The 14,042-nt window shown below is 43.3% G+C and overlaps 1 protein-coding gene across 3 annotated transcripts in view; it reads right to left on the bottom strand.

Moving 5' to 3' along the window:
• The window catches only part of ELMO1 (engulfment and cell motility 1), a 278,325-nt gene that overhangs the window by 82,206 nt on the left and 182,077 nt on the right, over positions 1-14,042 (bottom strand). The window lies entirely within an intron of this gene.

Raw genomic sequence — 14,042 nt, forward strand, 5'->3', positions numbered from 1 at the left:
TGGCCTCGCTCCAGCAGCTCCACGTCCCTCTTGTGCTGTTGCCCCAGAGCTGGATCAGGACTGCAGGGGGGGGCCTCCCCAGAGCAGAGAATCCCCTCCCTTGACCTGCTGGTCATGATGCCGGTGATGCAGCCCAGCACACGGGTGGTTTCTGGGCTGCAGGTGCACACTGTAATGTAACAGACCGGCAGAAGGCAAAACTGCTGTATGGGCTGTCAAAACACTTCATTTTGCTTTCCAGCTCCATAAATTGCATCTGTCCAAACTGGGGTCAAAATCTGACATGACTATTATGCAACTTCCTCAGCAATCTGTTTTGCTAGCAGGCTTCCAAAATTAGATCTGGCACACACGCACGGTGACCTGAGTCTTCAGACAACTAACTCTACACTGGATGTTCCCTATTCTGCCCAGGGCCTGATGAAACATGCCACCAGGAAAACTTCACACACAAAAGGGTTGTTACCCATAGATATAAATCTCTGTCCTACCTTCTGATGATACAAGACAGGAATGATGAGTAGGTCAGGAGAGAAAAGGAAGCAATATTTGAGAGAGAGGAAAGATTCATGGGCCAACAACGAAGCCAGCAAAGGGACTTGGTAGTTGGGGGCAATTTCTGGCTGCTCCTCAGACTTTCACTGGGAGACCTAAAAACATCTTTCATTCTCTCCATACTTCTGTTACTGAAACTGCAAAATGGGGAGAATACCTAAATGCATCCATTTATATTACAAAGATAAGCCCAGAGAGACTATGAGACACTGACGTACTATTATAATGGTGTTAGAGAAGAATGGACAAGAAGAAGATAGATTCCTTTTTCATAATCACCTTCATTTATTTAACTAAAAGAGGAATAAAAATTGAAGGACCTTCTGAAGAAAAAACCCAAACCTCAACATTCCTGTATTGCTCTAATAACAGAAATCCACTGCATTAGCCATGCAAAACAGCAGCCTTTGAGAACGCATCGTGACAGAGCCTTGCAGATAGATTCCCAGATCACCCTGTATAACAAAGGCCACTCCTTGTTAAATGTTTTCTACCTGGGTCTAATCCAGAGTCCAGGAAGGTCTTTGCAGCCTGTTGGTCTAGTGCTCATGAGCAAAGCCAAGAGAAATACACCAGGAGATCTGGCTTTTCAGGGCATTTGCCACTCAATTATTTCTAACAGAGGAATTAGCTTTTAAGAGAACTGTGATGTTTTAAGGGCTCGGACTGCTGTAAGGATTCACTTGTACTTCTGGTTTTTCATTTTCTTTTAGAGCAGCACCCCCTCCTACTTCCCGCAGCACTACTGCTATAACAATTACCCTGAGCTTGTAGGCTTTTGTGGTCACTCTTTCAGTTTTGAAACTGAAACTGTGGAGAGATGTGCAATGTGCACCTTAGGGGAAGGGGGGGCTAATTAAAAAGCCTAAATTTGCTGACAGGACTTTCTTGGAAAAAGGCAATCTATCCACTTCCATCACTCTCCCACCACTCCTGACACCTACATCACGCAGGGGAGAGGGTGGTTTGAGGGTATGGTCCATACCCCATCATTTGTGTGTGAAGGATGAAGCAGTTCAGCAGTTCCATTTGCTAGCTGTTATTGTCCTGTCTTTTAGACTGGAACTGTAGTTAATACACAGGGCTTAAAATAGTCATGCAAACCATAAATACATATATAAAATGCTACTGGACAACGAAAACCAACTGTCACATTCCCACTGGGTCTTTCTACTGCTTATTTTTTTTAAGCCAATATTCAATTGGAGAGCTTCCTAATCAAATAAATTGTTCCTTTCTGTTGCACGATACACAGAGTTCAAAACTGTCCATTAGGCTGTGCCTTGTTAAACAAAGCTCTGCTGCAAGCAAACATAATGATTATCAGAGCAACTTTGAAGTGGCTGGAGAAACATTACCTCGGCCCAGTTTACAAACCTCTTCATCTGCATTTCACCCACTGACAGGGAAAAGACTGTGTCCCAGATTAGGGCAACCAGTCATGAACTTATAACACCATTTTTCAGGTGTTTTCCTGCTGTAAGAATGGAACAGAAGTGACAGAGATCGCTGTTTCTGATGGCAGCAAGCTGTTAGTTTTAACTACAAGAAGCCTCACCCTTTGTCACCTTCTTTTCTTAGTAATCTCCCCTGCAAATGGCATTTCTTTTCCTCCCAAGGCTGTGGTGTGAGAATAAACAGACTAAAAGTTTCATTGCACTCCAAAGCAGGCCAGGGCACAATTACCTAAGAAAGCTTTTAAGGGAGATCAAATATTCAAGGCTAGAAAAATCCAGGCAATTTCAAAGCAACTTCATAAATGACATTTGTGAACAATCTCCTAAGACAGTGGGATGAAATGATGTTGTTTAACCAAGAGGATCAAAGATTTCCAGGAAGGCTTCACACCAAAGCTGCTGCTTGCCAATCTGACAGCAGCTCTCAGCAGTATGCTGCCATGGGCTAAGACCTGTTTGTGTGGGAGAGCTGAGGAACAATCAACAGTGATATAATGCTTACTCATCCTTCTAGATCGTGGGGTTTGCTTTTTTTAGCCCAGATGCCTACAGGAGGAAGATGGTTAACCTACTAACACTTCCCAAGTCACAGGCTCACTGGTTGGTTCCCAGTGGCTCCTCTTCCAGTGCCATAAATTACCTGCCAATTCCCAGTTAACTTTCCAGTCCTTTAAAATCCATTTGTAGCAGCAACTGATTTGCCCCAGGAAATTTGCCCCTATTCAGCTATTCCAGGAACACCAACAGATTTCCCTTCTGCATCTGTATTTTTGAAGCGGCAATCAGGCTGTAGATAATACACACAGGTATTTCAGAGACTTTCAAGGCCACATTTCACATTTAGTTTGGTTTTCCCCAAATCCCAGTATCAGAAAACCTTATGCCTCCTTTAGCAGAAGCCCTCTATGCTTTATTTCAACAAGCAGGTTTGGGCTTTTTTTGTTTGTTTTCTCCTAATGCTACTGCATCAGAAAGCAGTTTTTGGATAGCAGCACATAAGCACAAATTAAGATGAAAATGCTGGGCCACAGCATAAAGAGGTATCTATCCTTTCTGCCACTTAAGACAGCCTTACTACAAACCACAAAGCTTATCTGACTAGGAACACCGGGTGATAGATAAGCTGCTGAAAACAGTGTCAGGGACACAGCTTTGCAAATCAGCGTAGATGCGACCTTCAGAGGTGATCTGCCACCACAGCACCCAGGAAGGTCTGTATGAATTACAAAATCACAGAACCTTTCATCCTGCAAAGCATGGGCACATTGTACTTCCACCATCCAAGCACCAATGAGCACTTTCAATATTCACTACCTTCTCCTGTACTCTGAGCACAGGGAGCATTCAAGTCTCTTCTGGCACCACCAGCCAAGTCGCCCTCCTTCCGAGGATGCATACGTATGTTAAAAGCCTTTGAGATGCAGGGAGACCCCCCCTTGCAGTCCTGTGTCCAGCTCTGGGACAACACCACAAGAGGGATGTGGAGCTGCTCTAGTGGAAGGTGTCCCTGCCCATGGCAAGGGGTTGGAACTGGATGAGCTTTGAGGTCCCTTCCAACACAAACCATTCTGGGATTCTGATTCTATGAAAATAAGAGCTTTATAGAGTTTCACACAACAGTCTTGGACACAGACAACAGCAGTCTGGATGATGACTGTCTAGGGGTGTTGAATTTGCAATACTTCATCTTCTCTGACAACTGAAGTTCTTCAGCTAAGCCAAAGACAGCCTACAAACAATCCTGAAATTGGCTACAGGAACTGACATGAATATTTCTCAGTTTTCCTATTGCTAAACGATTACACGGAGTCTGGGTGGTGAAAGGAGACTTCCTAGTCTAGACAGCACGGCTGTAGGCTCCATTTCCACCTCCAATGTTAACTCCAAGAAGTTCTAAAACGCCTCGTGTTTAATGCAGAACTAAAATATCCCAATCTTAAAAAAAAACAAAACCAAAAAATAAACAAAAAGAAGAAAGCCACCACAACCACACACGAGAAACCTGGTGTAAATAAAAGGAAGAAAGAGAAACTGGGTTGCTTAGAGGAGGACTATTTTGTCACAGTGAATAGATCTGATGTTGGATAGATTCTGATACACACACACACACAAAAAGAACATTATTTCTAACCTTGACACTGGGAACAGCAGAGACCTATGTGACAAACAACCTCAAGTGATGTTTAGGTTTGGAGGCAGCGTCATATACAATCATGGTTTGTCTTTGTACAGCTATCATATAAAAATAAACAACTTAAAATACACAGGCTCCCGCAGCTGTCTGCAACCTTTAAGTCCTGCCATTTCATACACAGCAGCCATATAGCATGAGAGGGCACTGAAGAATTTCAAATCAATTATAACAAATCCAGACAGTGCACAGAAAAAGGTTCCACAGCACACATCACCGATTTGCAGAATCCCTGCATAGCACTCTGAGGTGTACAACTGCAAGGGCCACAGGCATCACCTTGTGTGTTTTACTAGTACATTCAGCCTATGAGTGCTGCCTGCCAAATCTGTCACGCACCCATCATCCACAGCTGGGATTAGGATTTCCCTGCTCCCTCCTTTGCCCACTTTGTCCAAATGCATCTCATAGTTTTCTACCAAAACCCCTTTGCGACATGCTGAGAGGATTTTCAGTCATGTCATCTAAATCTCAGTTCTCTCACTCCCGTGGTTTGGAGCACATGTGGCCACAGGAGAGAACAATTGCACTTCACTGCAGCATTTTACCTGCAATATTCTTCTACCTTTAGCTACTTCTCCAGCTCATGCTTTGCACAGACTGCCAAGCAAGCAACACAAGCTGGATTTATCTGCAATCCATCAGTCTGAGACTTCCCTTTAATGCTTCTGCCTCCATAGGATGGGAACTGAGAAACGTACGCCGTACTACTAACACTGTTGAAACAGATTATGCCATTGATGTATTCGGTCTTGCCTCTCCTACATGCATGCATGCTCACCTCCATCTTATTCATTAGTGCATTATGGTTTTCTTCTTCTAGAAGATGCAGATTAAATCTCTCCTTGATCATATGCAATGGCAACAGAATGATTTATTTTACTTTTCTGCTTTTAACAAAACCTAAGAGCAATAGGAGAGACAAAATAAAAGGAAAACTCATCTGTCTCAGGTATCTGAACTTCCTCGGATGTGTCATGGTTCACCATTTAAATAATGAGATGTGTTTTCTTTAATATGTTCATTACATAAATAGGTACTTAGGAACTACTTAAACAGGAGATTATTTACCCCATTGACTGCAGAAGCCCATGTGTCAGCACATCTGCTGCACAGGGATATTAAATCTGTTCACACAAAATTCATACTCTCTGTTGCTAATGGGGAAGAGGTTAGTAGTGTGAGACCTGAAGCAGGGGCTCTGGGTTTTATCCAACAGGCCCTTAAGACTGGCACAATGGATAATGTCAGCAAACGCCTCTGGATTTCTAAAAACCCTGTACAAACTTGCCTCCTCGTTCTGGAAAAAGAAATGGGGCTTTTATTCAGGAGAGTTTTCTACGTGTCTGTTTTAATTTCAAAAGCTTCTGCTCTGTGTTATTTAAGAGTAACACTCAGACACCCAGCAGCCTTTAGAGGAACTGCATTAGTGCGATTATGCACTTTAAGACCAGAATGACAATGGTGGTTGATGTTTAGAAAGAGTGTACTGAGAGCAGCTCAGTTACAGAGTTAGCTTTGCCTTGGTTCACCTTCCCAGCTGCTGTTGGAAGACCTCCAGATCATTATTTTAGTAAGCTGATGGTGAGGGCCTCTCCTCCATTTATCACATTCATTTCACACTACTTCCACAACATGGGCTCGCGGCTAAGGATAAGTGTCAGAAGACTCTGGAGGTGCAGAAAGGGTGTGCCAAGACTACAGTTAATGAGAGGAACAGAAAACACGAGCCTGGCTTCCAGGTCCAGCAAGTGCACAGCAAGCTTTCTTGAGAAGAACAAGCTCTGTCTGCTTCCACCTCACGCAGGCATAGAAGTCAAACCGATGCTCATATCAGATGAATGAACAGTTAGAGCTGTTTACCACGTAGTTATTTCTTTGCAAGACCAGTCTAAAAGGAACAATTCACTGAGTAGACACTTCACTTTAGCTAGAAAGGGCAATACCCTCCATACCCTTATAGGGCAACTCAATGAGCTACTGACACTCCTATTCTGTGTCAGTCTCCGGCAGTATGTGTCTGTTCCCATGGGCTTCAGAGCCTCCCTAGGTTAAGCTGGGCTTTGCAAACATTCCCTTCTCAAAGACATTAACAGCCACTTTATCAATCCATGTACATGGAAACGTGCAGCCAAATATACATACCCCAAACACGTGTCTCATGCACAACAGACGCATGCCCACACACCCCCACTCACAGCCAAACGCAGTATAAATAACCTATATAAATAGGCTTGCTTAAATAAAGTCTCTTGCTTAAATAAGGCCGACATAAATACTCTCTTTTTTGCTCCTGTTGCATCTCACGTGCAAGTCTGGAAAGAGGCAATCACGTTGGAGTGACTGGAGAAGCCCCATCAAAGCTTATTAATACCCTACTCAGAGTCAACAGATAGGAAGGGCAGGAGAGCTCAGCATCCTGATGTAACATATCACTAGTGAAGATTCTGTGAAGAGGAGGAAAGGCAGGCAACTTTTTTCTGTGAGTGTTACTAATATTTATTTATCTGATAACAAGATAAATATTAGTAAGACAGGCAAATAAGGAGTTGCAAACCATCAGAGAAGATCCTCAAGCACTAAAGCAGCAACCCCCAGAAACTAAAGGTATAAAAAGAAACCTTATATTGTCTGTTGGAAAAAGAAAAAGAAAGAAAAAAGTATTAGAAAAGGAAAAGTAACTTTCCCTTCTTCCCCTGCATCTTTGGAAGGACACCAGATGACCGTCCATACTTGTCACTCTGCCCATGTCTGTATTCAGCAATATGGTTTTACGGACGTTTTGTGTCTTACCCTTTTCAAAACACTTCAAGAAGCTGTGAAGATTGTTTTCTCTGAAGACGAGTAGGAAGGACCGGCTGTCAGAAAGGACTCTCTGAACCTCGCTCTAGCAACCCTACTTCACGTTCAGCCCACACACCAGGCCCAGCTCTATCAGTGTTCTGGCTCATTTTGTCAGGGCTGTTGCATCTGCTCAGAGCTTCCTTCTCACTAATGAGTCTCTCCCTAATCAATCTTCAGAGGACATATTTCTTCAGACCGAATCACCCATGAGCTAAAGATGCTACCAATACTGCAGCATGGCCACGCTTGCCGTCTCAGAGGCAAATCGTGCCTTGCACTTCCTCTCTTCATTGAGCTCTCTGCTCTTTGCACATGGTAGGTGGAATGATTTATTCCTCTTCCAAGGGAAGAGACAAATTTATAAAGGCCAAGTGATGCAGAGGTAGCTACAACAGTGGGTACAAGTTTTCTTCTCCTTTCATTCCCCAGCCTCTGAAGCACAAACATACGTATAGTGCTAAGCCAGTAGTATTTCTACCTGTTACATTACCCTTTATTCGGGGTTGGACCATTTAAATTCCATTAATGCTTTCCTCTAAACACATTTCAGAATTGGTTAAAAAAAATATTAAAAAGATTGAGGTTTAAAAAGATTTCAGTCTTCCTTAAGCATGCAGGGATCTATTTTCAAAGCAGTATGCCAGGAGTATTCCACGTGACTCCCATTCATGTTAAAATTAGAGTCACCAGAATAAACCCCATATGCTGCTTTGAAAAGGTACTGCAACATGTCCAAGGAAAATTTCTGCAGCTTAATGATGCTTGCACAATTCTGGTGCCTGCTTTTCTTCCTTTGATTCCTGCATATATTTTTAAACACCTTTTTTTTTTTTTCTTTAAATAACACTTTGTACTATTTGGAAAAATAGAAAGAAGTGATTTGCTGGTTGTCTTGGTTCCTCTGCAGCCTTTTTCTTTTACAATTTTCAGTTTAATCATGATAGCTTTGCTTTGTAGAACGCAAAGCTTCCAGTATCACTCTTTGTTTGAGTGCTGCTCAATATTTTTGTGTTAGCCTGAAAGTAATTTTCACATCTGGACAGCAGGGAAGTTTTTTCAGTGCAGGCTGAGGCATAGTCTCTCCTTGGCAGTAACAGCACAGCTGCTTGTACCGAAGCCAAGCAACGTGAATGTAGGTTTCTACATTCAAGGTCCTGGTCTCACATAGGGATCTTCTGGCCAACACAGAGCACCTGTAACATCTGTGGCAGCCACAGAAGCCACTCACCCACCCAAGGCCAGCTGCAGTGCTGGGCTTGCTGTGAGCACAGCTTGTCCTGGTTTGCCTTGGTCACACGGCGAGCATCGCCTATGCTGTGCTCATGTACACACATACAGACAAATACCAGTTCAGTACTAAATTTGGCATTTATGACTACAGTCTTCGGGGTCATTTGAAAAGAGAGAGAGGAAAAAGAATTAGTCTCTGACAGCTCTGGTTCTCTTGTCATTGCTCTCTAATTTCCACTGCTTACTAACATGCTGTGCATGAGACACTGTGTGCAGAAAGACAGTGTGAATGCCACCTCTTCATTATGTCCCTTATCATTCTCATTGCTGTCCCAAACTGCAACACATTTTCATTTCAGCCATTTACATCAACACTGCATCTAACCACTTCATTACTTTAACCTTTAAAGGATGTAAACAAGGGGAAAAATATTTTGCTTAGTTGTGGAAGGTGCTTCCACCACAAAAAAAAACAAACCCAACAAACAAATGTCTACTTGCTAACAGAATCAGGACACGAGAAATAAACCAAGAGAGGACTGTCCTGTCGTTAAAGCACTGACAATTTAACTAAGGGCTAAGTTCCTACCTCTACCACTAGTTTTCCAGGCAACATGCAGCAAGACATCCTTCATGTACTGTTGTGATCCAACTAAAAACTACTTAATCTCACCTTTCCTTTCTCCTTTTTTACCCTTTGTACATTCTGTCTATTTAAATGGTGGTTTCCTTTGGCCAGAAACCTATGCTTAAAACAAATACCTACAACTTCCCACAATAGCGGAGTGAGAGCTTGCACATGGAGCTAGAACCTGTAAGCAATGGAGCTTTAGCTAAGGCAGAGGCTTGTGTACAAGACAAGCACTTAGAAAGAAAGAAAACAAACCAAAACCAACCACGAAACAACAAACATCCCTTAAACCAATCCACTAGTAGCCAAACATCGCTCTGCAATTCCTACGCATTGCCTGCTTTAAGCATTAGGGCTCAACTAGGAGTTCTTGTGCTTAGACAAGATGCCATGTCAGCTGAGCTACATAAAAAAGCTAAATATTGATATGTAAATATTCTGTGAATATTTAGTGAAACTAACTACATAAAATATTTAGTGAAATGTTTAAATATTTAGTAAATATTTAGTGAAACAAACTTACCTAAATGCTAGCAAGAAGAGCTTTGAGGAAATGCTTTTGACCTCACATTTCTGAGGGAGCTTGAATGCCCCTGAGTAATAACAATTCAGCTGTCAGAGTGAAGACAAGTTGAAACTGCTTTAAAGGGGTCACTCCAGTTAATGGGGAAAGCCTGACTTCTTCAAAGTGGTTCCTGCATCCATCACAAGGATCTTTTGCACTTTCTTTAACATTAGAAAAAGATCACGAGACTGGTTGATGCTGCATCTGTGTGTTTCAGTGATGATTAATGATACGAATGACTATTTCTCCCTGTTTCCTACTGGGTAAGAAAGCAGTTTTTACACATAAAGCTACAGAGCAATTCAGGTTGCCAGAAAGCTCTGGTCATCATCAGGTCCTGCAGACAAAGCAAAGATAACCTCAAGCTTAAGTCAGGGTGAGCAGGGCCTTGTCTGGGCAAGTTTTGAGTTTCTCCAAGGATGAAGATTCCATTATCTCTCTGTGCAACCTGTTCCAGTGCTGCACCACTATCAGTAGTTGGTAGTATTTTATCTTTATGTCCTACCAGTTTCCTTCACTGCAACTTGTCTTCCTTCACTGTGTTCTGGGAGGGGTATGCATCTTCCCTACACCTTCTTGTTCAGTGGAAGAAAACACAGCTGGACCCGCTCTCCTCCTCCCTGCCTTTTCCAGGATGAACAAATCCAGTTCCTTCACATTTCCCTTGAACACCACGTACTCCATCCCTCTTGACCGTCTTGGTGGCCCTTTGCTGGCCTAGCTCCACTTCACCAATCTCTCCTCATTACTGGGGTACAAAACTGGACACAATCTTCCAGCCGCTGCCTCCCAAGTGCCACATCGTGGGGAATAATCCCTTCCTTTGACCTGCTAGCTATGCCCCAGCTAACACAACCCAGCATGCAGTTAGCCCACATCACACAAGGGTGCACTGCTGATTCATGGTACTCATCAACACAGCGACCATCCTACAAGGAACCACCTACAATTATACAACACGAGACTGGTCTTTCTGAGTCCTCAGTCTGCATTGGCAATCACCCACCCTCAGCTTGCTGTGGTGCAGAAATTGATATCAAAGCCCTGGCCATCACCAAAATCAATACTAGGTACTGAAGTGTTACTCAAGTACTAAAATCAAGAAGTGTAGAGAAGGAAATTAGTATCATCAAACCCTTTCAAATGATAATAACTAAAGCAAATTGAGGAGCTATGAAACATCCTGTTCTCTGGTGCTTAAAAGGTAATAAAAAACCTCTAACCCATGCAAAGCCAAATAAGTTTTATGGAGGGATTTTCTGTCTTTTCTCCCCAAATAGAACCACCAGTTTGAAGATTTTACTTTAGCTGGAAAGATTTTACACAGCGGAGGGCCATTGAGGCCATGTGTATAACTGAAGCCATCTGCAAGCTGCACACATACAATACCTTCTACCTGAGGTTTATCTCCCAGATTGGTGGTGATAGTTCTTTTCTCTAAGTAAATTAAACTTTACAGCCCACTATATGCGGAATTAGGCTACATAGAAGAATAACCAGAATATCTTCATGAACTGGCTTCCAATATCCTATGACCTGAAAGGGTCTTTTCTGATCTCTTGACAGGAGATGTGGATGTGCAAAGCAGTCAGCAGGTATCCTATGTACAGCAAGTGACAAAAGTCATTAACACCCTCACTGGGACAGGTGGAAGTGCTTTATGAGCCATGCCATTGCTCCAAGGAAAGGGAAGAGGCAGGAAAAAACACTGGGTGAATAAATCTCTGGAGGTCAGAGAATTGAAGAGGTCAGGGAGAGAGGCTAAAAGAAGCTTCACAGAATGTGTATCAGTTATATGACAATCAGATCAATTCAGGTTTAAAATTACCAGAAAGAAAAAAGCCCTTTAACAACTTCCAAATCTCTGTATTACATAGAAAAGAGTTATTGGAAGGAATCTGAAAATCTTGACAGCTATGAGATTACATCCTTCAGCTCACACATCTGATTTTACTGAAATAAGGATGTGCCGTTTTCCTGCTTGATGACTTTTGAGATGTTATTTTTCACCATCAAGGACTGATCAGTTGAAAAGTGACTCCAGCACTGCCCTGGGCAGCCTGTTCCAACGCCTGAGCACCCTTTGGGGAAGGAATTGTTCCTCAGCTCCATCTAAACCTCCCCTGGTGCAGCTTGAGGCCGTTTCCTCTTGTCCCGTCCCTTGCTCCTTGGGAGCAGAGACCAGCCCCCTCCTGGCTCCATCCTCCTGTCAGGCAGTTGCAGAGAGCGATCAGGTCCCCCCTGAGCCTTCTCCTCTCCAGACTAAACCCCCCAGGTCCCTCAGCCGTTCCTCATCACACTTGTGCTCCAGGCCCTGCACCAGCTCCGGTGCCCTTCTGTGGCCCCGCTCCAGCACCTCAATGTCTCTCTTGCAGTGAGGGGCCCAGAACTGACACAGGATTTGAGGTGCAGCCTCACCAGTGCCCAGTGCAGGGGGACAGTCACTGCCCTGGCCCTGCTGCCACACTGGTGCTGAGCCAGGCCAGGATGCTGGTGGCTTCTTGGCTGCCTGGGCACACTGCTCTCTCTTCCTCTCACTCCAGCTCCCAGCAGCCCTCCCCTCCCACATGGCTCCATGGCAGCCGCTCTCCATCTACACTGGTACTTGGGTAGCAGGATCACTGTGTCAGACGCTGACCACTTACCTCATGTGCTAAAAATAGAGGCACGCAGCAGCAGCAACTGACTGGAAAACGCCTTTTTAACGGTGACTGGGGTGCTCAGTCACGACAATGCGTGAGATGTAAACTGCAAGCAACGAAGGACATGTGTATACGGACAAATGAGGTGACAACAACAAAGCTCCCTGGCTTTGCTCAGGAGACACGTATAAAAGGTTTCTGCTGCTCTTTTCAACCATGATCCTATTTAGAGCACAATTACTTAAAGAGAAGCAACAATAATACAAATGATTCTGCTACTCGAAGACAGGCTATAAAAATCTCATTGTCAGCTGCATCATTCATCACCATCACCTCATTTCAACTGAAACAAGATCTCCAAGACATCACTTCCCCCCACTTCCTTCCCTTTTTTATTTGCCTATAAAATAAAGCCTATAGTCTGGGGAGCTCTCGGGCTGAATTCCATGCATTGTGATTCACAAAATGAAAATCTGGTATTATATGCCCACTGACATTCACATCAGCAGCAATTCATGCAGCAAAAAGCCATATGCCATGCACCTCTGATTTAACTGTACTACAAACCATATCCTAGAAAGAAGAAATAAAAATACAGAGACAAGAGCAGTTCCCAGGATCTGATTATTATCCACGCTTAAAGACAGGAATGACAGGGGCAATAGCACAAAATAGGCTATTTTGCTGACACTTCCAGTTAGGTTTTCTCATTTCCCTTAGTGACTAACACACTCTACATGCAAGGAAGGAATTCTTTCCCAGTGCAAAAGGGTTCCACGTAGCATAAAACAAAGAGGTTAGCACAGATAACCTGCACTCAGTGCTTCTCCTCTGGTTATCAGGCTTTCCACTCAACCATCTTTTTGAAGGCTGAGGTGTTTATTGGTTTGATCAGCACCCACAGAGATGAAAATGGAGAGCGCTTTGAAAATACACAGTACCAACGGCTTCCAAAATTGCCATCTCCAGGGTGTAAACAGCCTCGTATGCATCCCACAGTCACACATAGGCTTCATTAGAAAGCTGGGGGGTAAAACCCACTCTGCTAGGCTTTCCACAAATAAGGAATTTCACTGCTGAAACCAACAACAACTTTCATCACTGGGATAACGATCAGACAAACAAGTTTCTGACCAAAGAATGGATTGTACTAAAATACTCTTTTTTCCTTTTTTGCTATAATAACCAATATTTTGTTGAGATACCCCTTCCTTACCTTACTTTTTGCTTGAAGAATCCATCTTTCTAAATGTACCCATCTTGGCATATAAATAGGCAGATTTTCAGCTTTCAAATGCTTCTCCTTTTAAGCCTATGCCTGCCATGAAATCATTGCATATGTGATCACCAGAGAAGGATGGTTCAGCTAGGATACTAACTAGATGTGACCCTCCTACTAAAGACCTTTGAAACCTCCTGGCAAACACAGAAAATAGTAAAGATACTTTCTTTTTTTTAATGAAAAAAAAAGATCTTTGAACTAGAAAAACAGTTCATAAGCTACAAAGAGCAGAGAAAGGGCAAGTGTTGCTCCTACTGCTTCATTATCCAGGCTAAGTACCTACATGTCACACACTAATTTTTCTCAGTGTATCTGCATTCCTGACAGTGCTCATTAACACTGATGGATTTTCTAAAGGAAGCAACCAACTACATTTGCAAATGCAACACTCTTGTTCAGTCCCATTGAGCTTGACGGTCTGAACCTTTGGGGTATGAACAGGCCAGGCTGGACGGGGCTTGGAGCAACCTGCTCTAGTGGAAGGTGTCCCTGCCCATGGCAGGGGGTTGGAACTGGATGAGCTTTAAGGTCCCTTCAACCCAAACCAGTCTGGGATTCCATGAATATTTAAATCTGATTTTACGGACGGATGACTCAGTAAAGTGGAAGATCACATCTTCATTGTCTTAAACACCCCTTCTCTGG

This window comes from Strigops habroptila, chromosome 1 (genome assembly GCF_004027225.2).
Source record: "Strigops habroptila isolate Jane chromosome 1, bStrHab1.2.pri, whole genome shotgun sequence".
NCBI lineage: Eukaryota > Metazoa > Chordata > Aves > Psittaciformes > Psittacidae > Strigops > Strigops habroptila.